The sequence below is a fragment of the Neomonachus schauinslandi genome, chromosome 2, assembly GCF_002201575.2.
Source record: "Neomonachus schauinslandi chromosome 2, ASM220157v2, whole genome shotgun sequence".
Taxonomy (NCBI): Eukaryota; Metazoa; Chordata; class Mammalia; order Carnivora; family Phocidae; genus Neomonachus; species Neomonachus schauinslandi.
In genome coordinates this window covers 11,390,049-11,397,161 of record NC_058404.1, presented here as the reverse complement: position 1 = coordinate 11,397,161, position 7,113 = coordinate 11,390,049, and the positions used below count along the sequence as shown (strand labels likewise).

General features: G+C 38.8%; 1 non-coding gene across 1 annotated transcript; it reads left to right on the top strand.

Moving 5' to 3' along the window:
* The first annotated feature begins 3,953 nt into the window (after nt 1–3,953).
* Nucleotides 3,954–4,084, top strand: LOC123324224. The gene has a single exon (XR_006539704.1). It is a non-coding gene; the product is annotated as a small nucleolar RNA SNORA63 (small nucleolar RNA).
* Nucleotides 4,085–7,113: the final 3,029 nt, after the last annotated feature.

The following is a 7,113-nucleotide window of genomic DNA, read 5'->3' as shown; positions in this document are numbered from 1 at the left end:
TTTCTCCAGCTCCTTTAGGGTTAGGTTGTATACTTGAGACCTTTCTTGTTTCTTGAGAAAGGCTTATATTGCTATATACTTTCCACTTAGGACTGCCTTTGCTGTATCCTAAAGATTTTGAACAGTTGTATTTTCATTTTCATTTTTTTCCGTGAATTTTTAAAATTCTTCTTTAATTTCCTGGTTGACCCATTCATTCTTTAGTAGGATGCTCTTTAGCCTCCATGTATTTGAGTTCTTTCTGACTTTCCTCTTGTGATTGAGTTCTAGTTTCAAAGCATTGTGGTCTGAAAATAGACAGGGAATGATCCCAGTCTTTTGGTACTGGTTGAGACCTCATTTGTGACGTAGGATGTGACTGATTCTGGAGAATGTTCCATGGGCACTAGAGAAGAATGTGTATTCCGTTGCTTTGGGATGGAATGTTCTGAATAGATCTGTGAAGTCCATTTTGTCAGTGTGTCATTTAAAGTCTTTATTTCCTTGTTGATCTTTTGCTTAGAGGATCTGTCTATTTCATTGAGGGGGGTGTTAAAGTCCCCCAGTATTATTGTATTGTTGTCGATGTGTTTCTCTGCTTTTGTTACTAATTGACTTATACAATTGGCTGCTGCCATGTTAGGGGCATAGATATTTACAATTGTTAGATCTTCTTGTTGGATAGACCCTTTAAGCAGGATATGGTGTCCTTCCTCAGCTCTTATTATAGTCTTTGGTTTAAAATCTAACTTGTCTGTTTTAAAGATTGCCACCCCAGCTTTCTTTTGGTGTCCATTAGCATGGTTAAATGGTTTTCCACCCCCTCACTTTCAATCTGGGTTGTCTTTGGGTCTAAAATGAGTGTCTTGTAGACAACATGTTGATGGGTTTTGTTTTTTTATCCAATCTGATACCTTGTGTCTTTTGATTGGGGCATTTAGCACATTTACATTCAGGGTTACTACTGAAAGATATGAATTTAGTGCCATTGTATTGCCTGTAAGGTGACTGTTGCTGTATATTGTCTGTCTTCCTTTCTGGTCTATGTTACTTCTGGCTCTCTCTTTGCTTAGAGGACCCCTTTCAGTATTTCTTGTAGAGCTGGTTTTGTATTTGCAAATTCCTTTAGTTTTTGTTTGTCCTGGAAGCTTTTTATCTCTCCTTCTATTTTCAATGACAGCCTAGCTGGATATAGTGTTCTTGGCTGCATGTTTTTCTCATTTAGTGCTCTGAAGATATCATGCCAGTCCTTTCTGTCCTGCCGGGTCTCTGTGGATAGGCCTGTTGCCAATCTAATGTTTCTACCCTTGTAGGTTACAGATCTCTTCTCCCGAGCTGCTTTCAGGATTTTCTCTTTGTCTCTGAGACTTGTAAGTTTTACTATTAAATGTTGGGGTGTTGACATATTTTTATTGATTTTCAGGGGGATTCTCTGGGCCTCCTGGATTTTGATGCCTGTTTCCATCCCCAAATTAGGGAAGTTCTCTGCTATAATTTGCTCCAAAATACCTTCTGCCCCCTCTCTCTTTCTTCTTCTTCTGGGATCCCTGTTATTCTAATTTGCTTTGTCTTATGGTATCACTTATCTCTCGAATTCTGCCCTCACGATCCAGTAGTTGTTTATCTCTCTTTTTGTCAGCTTCTTTATTTTCCATCAGTTGGTCTTCTATATCACTAATTCTCTCTTCTGACTCATTTATCCTAGCAGTTAGTGCCCCCATTTTTGATTGCACTTCATTAATAGCCTTTTTGATTTTGACTTGGTTAGATTTTAGTTCTTTTATTTCTCCAGAAAGGGTTTCTCTAATATCTTCCATGCTTTTTTCAAGCCCAGTTAGTATCTTTAAAATCATCATTCTGAACTCTAGTTCTGACATCTTACGAATGTCCGTATTGATTAAGTCCCTGCCGGTCGGTCCTGCCTCTTGTTCTTTTTTTTGAGGTGTTTTTTTCCATCTTGTCATTTTGTCCAGTGGAGAATAGATGAATGAGAGAATAAAATGCTAACAGGGTAACAGTGACCCCAGAAAAATATACACTAAACAAATCAGAAGAGACCTTCCAGAAAGTGGTCACTTTTCTGTTCAGAGTTGCTGCTATTCTTTTCTTCGATCTCCTGTTGAGTTCGTAGGTGTTCAGAATGGTTTGATCCCTATCTAGCTGAATTCCTGGGACCAGACGAAATTTAGGTCTCCTGCTCTTCCACCATCTTGCTCCTCCCCATATTTCCTATATTTAATAGGTAATTAGGTCCTCTTGAATATATTTATAATCCATTCCCTTCTTTCCACCCACCTGGCACTGTTCTTTTGCAATATCTCAACATCTCTCACATTAACATTGCATGTGTCTCTTATTTATCTTATATCTTCATATATACTCCATTCTAATCCATCATCTACACAGAAAAAGTGGCTTTTCATAAAACACAAATTTTTCTTGTATTTTTATACAGTATTATACCTTTCATTATAGTTCACACCTTATTAGAATAACTTAACCTGTCATTAAAGACTTTAATGATCCATGTTTAGCTCTTCTTATATTCATCATCTCTCACTTTCTTCCTTCCATATAGTCATACATGTAAGTCAGCTCTTTCTTTTTCCTAAAATCTAGCATGTCTCCATGTTTTCTTTTTCATGTGCTTTTTCTCACTGCTTTTGGTTCTCCTTATTTTGCTTTCTGATTAGACCATAATTCATTATTAATTTTTCAAGAACTGCTGTGATTTGTAGATTTTGTATAATAGTAATTGAGCCCATATGTCCTCATGCACAGACACAATTGCCTCCTCCTCTGCATCATCACTGTGCCACCACTTGTCAATATTGGTTTTCTTGCCTCTGCCCCATTCTTTACTCAGTGTTCAACCAGAGGAACAGAACTGCTAGGAGATACATATATATATATACACTAAGAGACTTATTGAAAGGAATTGGCTTATATGATTATTGGAACTAGATAGATACACTGAAACCTTAAGGTAGGCTAGCAGGAAGGGCAGGCTGATACTCTTGACATAGCTGAAGCTAAAGCCGCTCTCTACAGGCAGAATTCCTCCTTTTCTGGGAAGCCTCGACTCTGCTCTTAAGTCCTTGCAACTGATTGAATCAGGTCCACCCACATTATCTAGGATAGTCTTCCATACTAAAGTCAACTCATTATGGACTTGAATCACATCTACGAAATACCTTCACAGCAAAAGCTACATAAGTGTTTCATTGAATAACTGGCTTCAGTAGCCCACCTGAAGTGACACATAAAATGGTCTATCGCACTTCTTAAGGACTGATAGCATAACTTTTCATCTCTTTATAAATCTAGCTTTTGTCATATTGCAAGAGTTTGTCTATAATAGCACTTCCCTGCTCGACAGAAGCTAGAAATTTGATTAAAATTTATATGACAATGCCCCTTTTCATATGCAGCCATTCCTCTTACTTATATAAGTACCAAGGTGTATCTTAGAAAAGAAAAAAGAAAAAAAAAAAGACCTGACCATGACTGAAATTCAGAAATATACCCAAACCATGATCGATTTGGTGGCTCCAGCACAAGTCTCTGTCCCCAGACATAACTCATTATAAGGAAGAAAAAATATAGGGCATCAATCCAGACTCAATTCCAAGATACAAGAATCAGAAAGATCTTTTCATTTTGGACACAGTTAGATGACTGGTAATAAAACGCATCATGGCCTAGTCACCCTCCCTGCTTGCATATGCTTATCCAAGGAGATAATGGTCTTTGTATTTAAAGAGATATATCATCTGGCATCCATTGGGCCACCTACTCTCAGAGTTTAACAGAGAAAGAGATATTGTGCCCTGTTTCCCTCAAAAGCATTCTTACTAATGTGGTTAAACAGTCTACTGCAGTAGAGATACAGTCTAGTACAAAATCTTTCCAGAATATAAGTACAGGGTGCTAGGTGAATGTGTATCCTGGAGATTTAAAATTGCCAGAGATAGATGCAGGATCTAGTTACAATGTAGCTATAAAGTGCTGCCTTGTCTTTGCCCCCTGCTCAAAATAAAGCTGTTACCTTTCTAGCCCTGTCCGCCATGGTGCTTAGCAGCCAGGGATGCATGGTCTCAGACATGTTTACCAAGTAAAACACTGACTTGAGGGGCGCCTGGGTGGCTCAGTCATTAAGCGTCTGCCTTCGGCTCAGGTCATGATCCCAGGGTCCTGGGATTGAGCCCCGCATCGGGCTCCCTGCTCAGTGGGGAGTCTACTTCTCCCACTCCCACTCCCCCTGCTTGTGTTCCCTCTCTCGCTGTGTCTCTCTCTGTCAAATAAATAAATAAAATATTTAAAAAAAATAAAATAAAAATGCCAGAGATAGAAACAATGTCCTAAGTGACACCTAAGTTGAGATGGGAAGGAAGAAGAAGTAGTTGAGAATGACTATTTTAGGCAGATGTTTTAGATGGCCCCCAGTCATGGAGTTGAGAACAGACCTAGAAATGATTGAGATATGGAAAGAGTTCAGTGTGAATAGATACTGAGAACAAATAGAAGAGTGATAGAAGGCTCTAGGTAGATGAGCAAAGACAAATCCTGTCAAACCTTGGTCAAAACACTGGATTTCTAAAGCCAGTAGAAAATGGAAAACTTCTATATGATTTTCAGCAGAAGGATAAAATAATCAGATTGTGTTTTAAATAGAATATTCATGTTACATTGTGGAAAATAGATTATGTAAAGGAAGATACTAGAAACTATTGAAATATTCAAAAATAGTTCTTAAATGGTGGTTAGGACTAGGCAGAAGGGAAGTGTAAGTGATATCAGTGAGGCTGTGGGAATGTGAATAAAAAAGTCTTTTAGCTGGAACATTTTTAGGACAATGGTACAATTTAATGATATACTATTTAAGGAATAGAGAAGATACTAGTTTTGAAAATGTTGATGTATTTGAAGTATTTGCATCCATCTGCAGATGTCAGTAAGAGCTGGATATAGTGATCTATAGTTTAGCAGAGGGATCTGAGTTTGAAACACTGATTTGAATTGTTTGTGTCCAGATCATCAGAAAGCCCATAGGAGAAAAGTAGACTGATGTCCTTGGATGAAAAACTGGGGAGGGGGGGTGGAGGGAAGAGAGGAGAAAATAAGATGGAAATAAGACCTAAGATGGAGACCTAGCAACTCATCATTAAGGCTCAGTTAGATAAGCACATACTGGCAAAGAAGACTGAGAAAAATGAGCATGGCAATTTGGGGAAAACTTGGATCATGGGATATCATGGAAGAAAATGGTATCTTAAAAAGTGGAGTGAATAAATAGATCAACTGCTGGAGCATGTAAATGGTGAAATACCTGGATTCAGTAATGTGGAAGTCAGTGCCTTTAGTGAGAGCAGAATTAGTGAAGAAGTGGAGATTAAGATCAGATGGGAATGATAAGTAAGAGTTGAGGATAAGTAAGCCAAAACATTCCATTTGGATAATATGTTCAATAAATACCACAGTTTGAGGGGAACATCAGGTGCAGTTGTGCGTGTTTGTGTCTGTCTGTGTGTGGGAAGGAAGGAAAAATTTTGCAGGAATCTTGGGTCCAGTTTGATTAATTGGGTGAATTTATTTCGTTACTCGTTATTGTATCTCTTGGGAACAGAAACACTTGACCCTATCCCTCCTAACAGGATAATCCACAAAAAGCACTCACCTTATATTGCTCTAAGGATGGTAGTGGGAGATCCCATGGATGCTTGTGAGTGGAAATTTGGTGATGCAGTCAGGCCTGGGACTTCAGTGAGGATGTTAATAATTTCTTAATATAAGCATATATGGAAATTTTTCTTAAGTATTTACATAGTAGTAGTCATAAAATAATGGACTTCTTACAACTAAAAGCATGGGGTTTTAGAACATGATGGTTTCAGGGCGCCTGGGTGGCTCAGTCATTAAGCGTCTGCCTTCGGCTCAAGTCATGATCCCAGGGTCCTGGGATCGAGCCCCGCCTGAGGCTCCCTGTTCAGCGGGAAGCCTGCTTCTCCCTCTCCCACTCCCCCTGCTTGTGTTCCCTCTCTCACTGTCTCTCTCTCTGTCAAATACACTTGATCTTAGCCAAAAGGCCGAGAAGCGATCTCTCTCTCTGTCAAATAAATAAATTTAAAAAAAAATTTTTTTTTCTTATGTTAATCCCCATACATTACATCATTAGTTTTACATGAAGTGTTCCATGATTCATTGTTTGTGCATAACACCCAGTGCTCCATGCAGAATGTGCCCTCCTCAATACCCACCACCAGGCTAACCCATCCTCCCACCCCCCTCCCCTCTAGAACCCTGTTTGTTTTTCAGAGTCCATCGTCTCTCATGGTTCGTCTACCCCTCCGATTTCCCCCGCTTCATTCTTCCCCTCCTGCTACCTTCTTCTTCTTCTTTTTTTTCTTAACATATATTGCATTATTTGTTTCAGAGGTACAGTGTCAAATAAATAAATTTTAAAAAAAAGTGTTAGAACATGATGGTTTCATGAATAATATAATTAAATTGCACAAATAATAAAGTCTAAGTTATCAGACACATAGTAGATACTCAATAAATAATTGCTGAATGAAAGATTTATTAATTGATCCATTATAGGACACTTACTTCATATTCTTTCCATATTTTTTTAAAGATTTATTTATTATTTTAGAGAGAGTGTGTGTGTGAGTCAGGGGAGGGGCAGAGGAAGAGAATCTTCAAGCAGACTCCCTGCTGAGTGCAGAGCCTGATGCAGGGCTGGATCTCACAACCCATGAGAGTCAAAACCAAATCAGATACTTAACCAACTGAGCCCTGGAGGAACCCCTATACTTTCCATATTTCACCCAGAGAGTAGAAAAATTAAATTGAGAAAAAAAAAGTGATCAGAATAAATTAAAGAAAATTGCAAAAGGGGCACCTGGGTGGCTCAGTCGTTAAGCGTCTGCCTTCGGCTCAGGTCATGATCCCAGGGTCCTGCGATCGAGCCCTGCATTAGGCTGCCTGCTCTGCGGGAACCCTGCTTCTCCCTCTCCCACTCCCCCTGCTTGTGTTCCTGCTCCCACTATTTCTCTCTCTGTCAAATAAATAAATAAAATCTTAAAAAAAAAAAGAAAATTGCAGAAGAAGTCAAAAATTTCAAATCCAGAC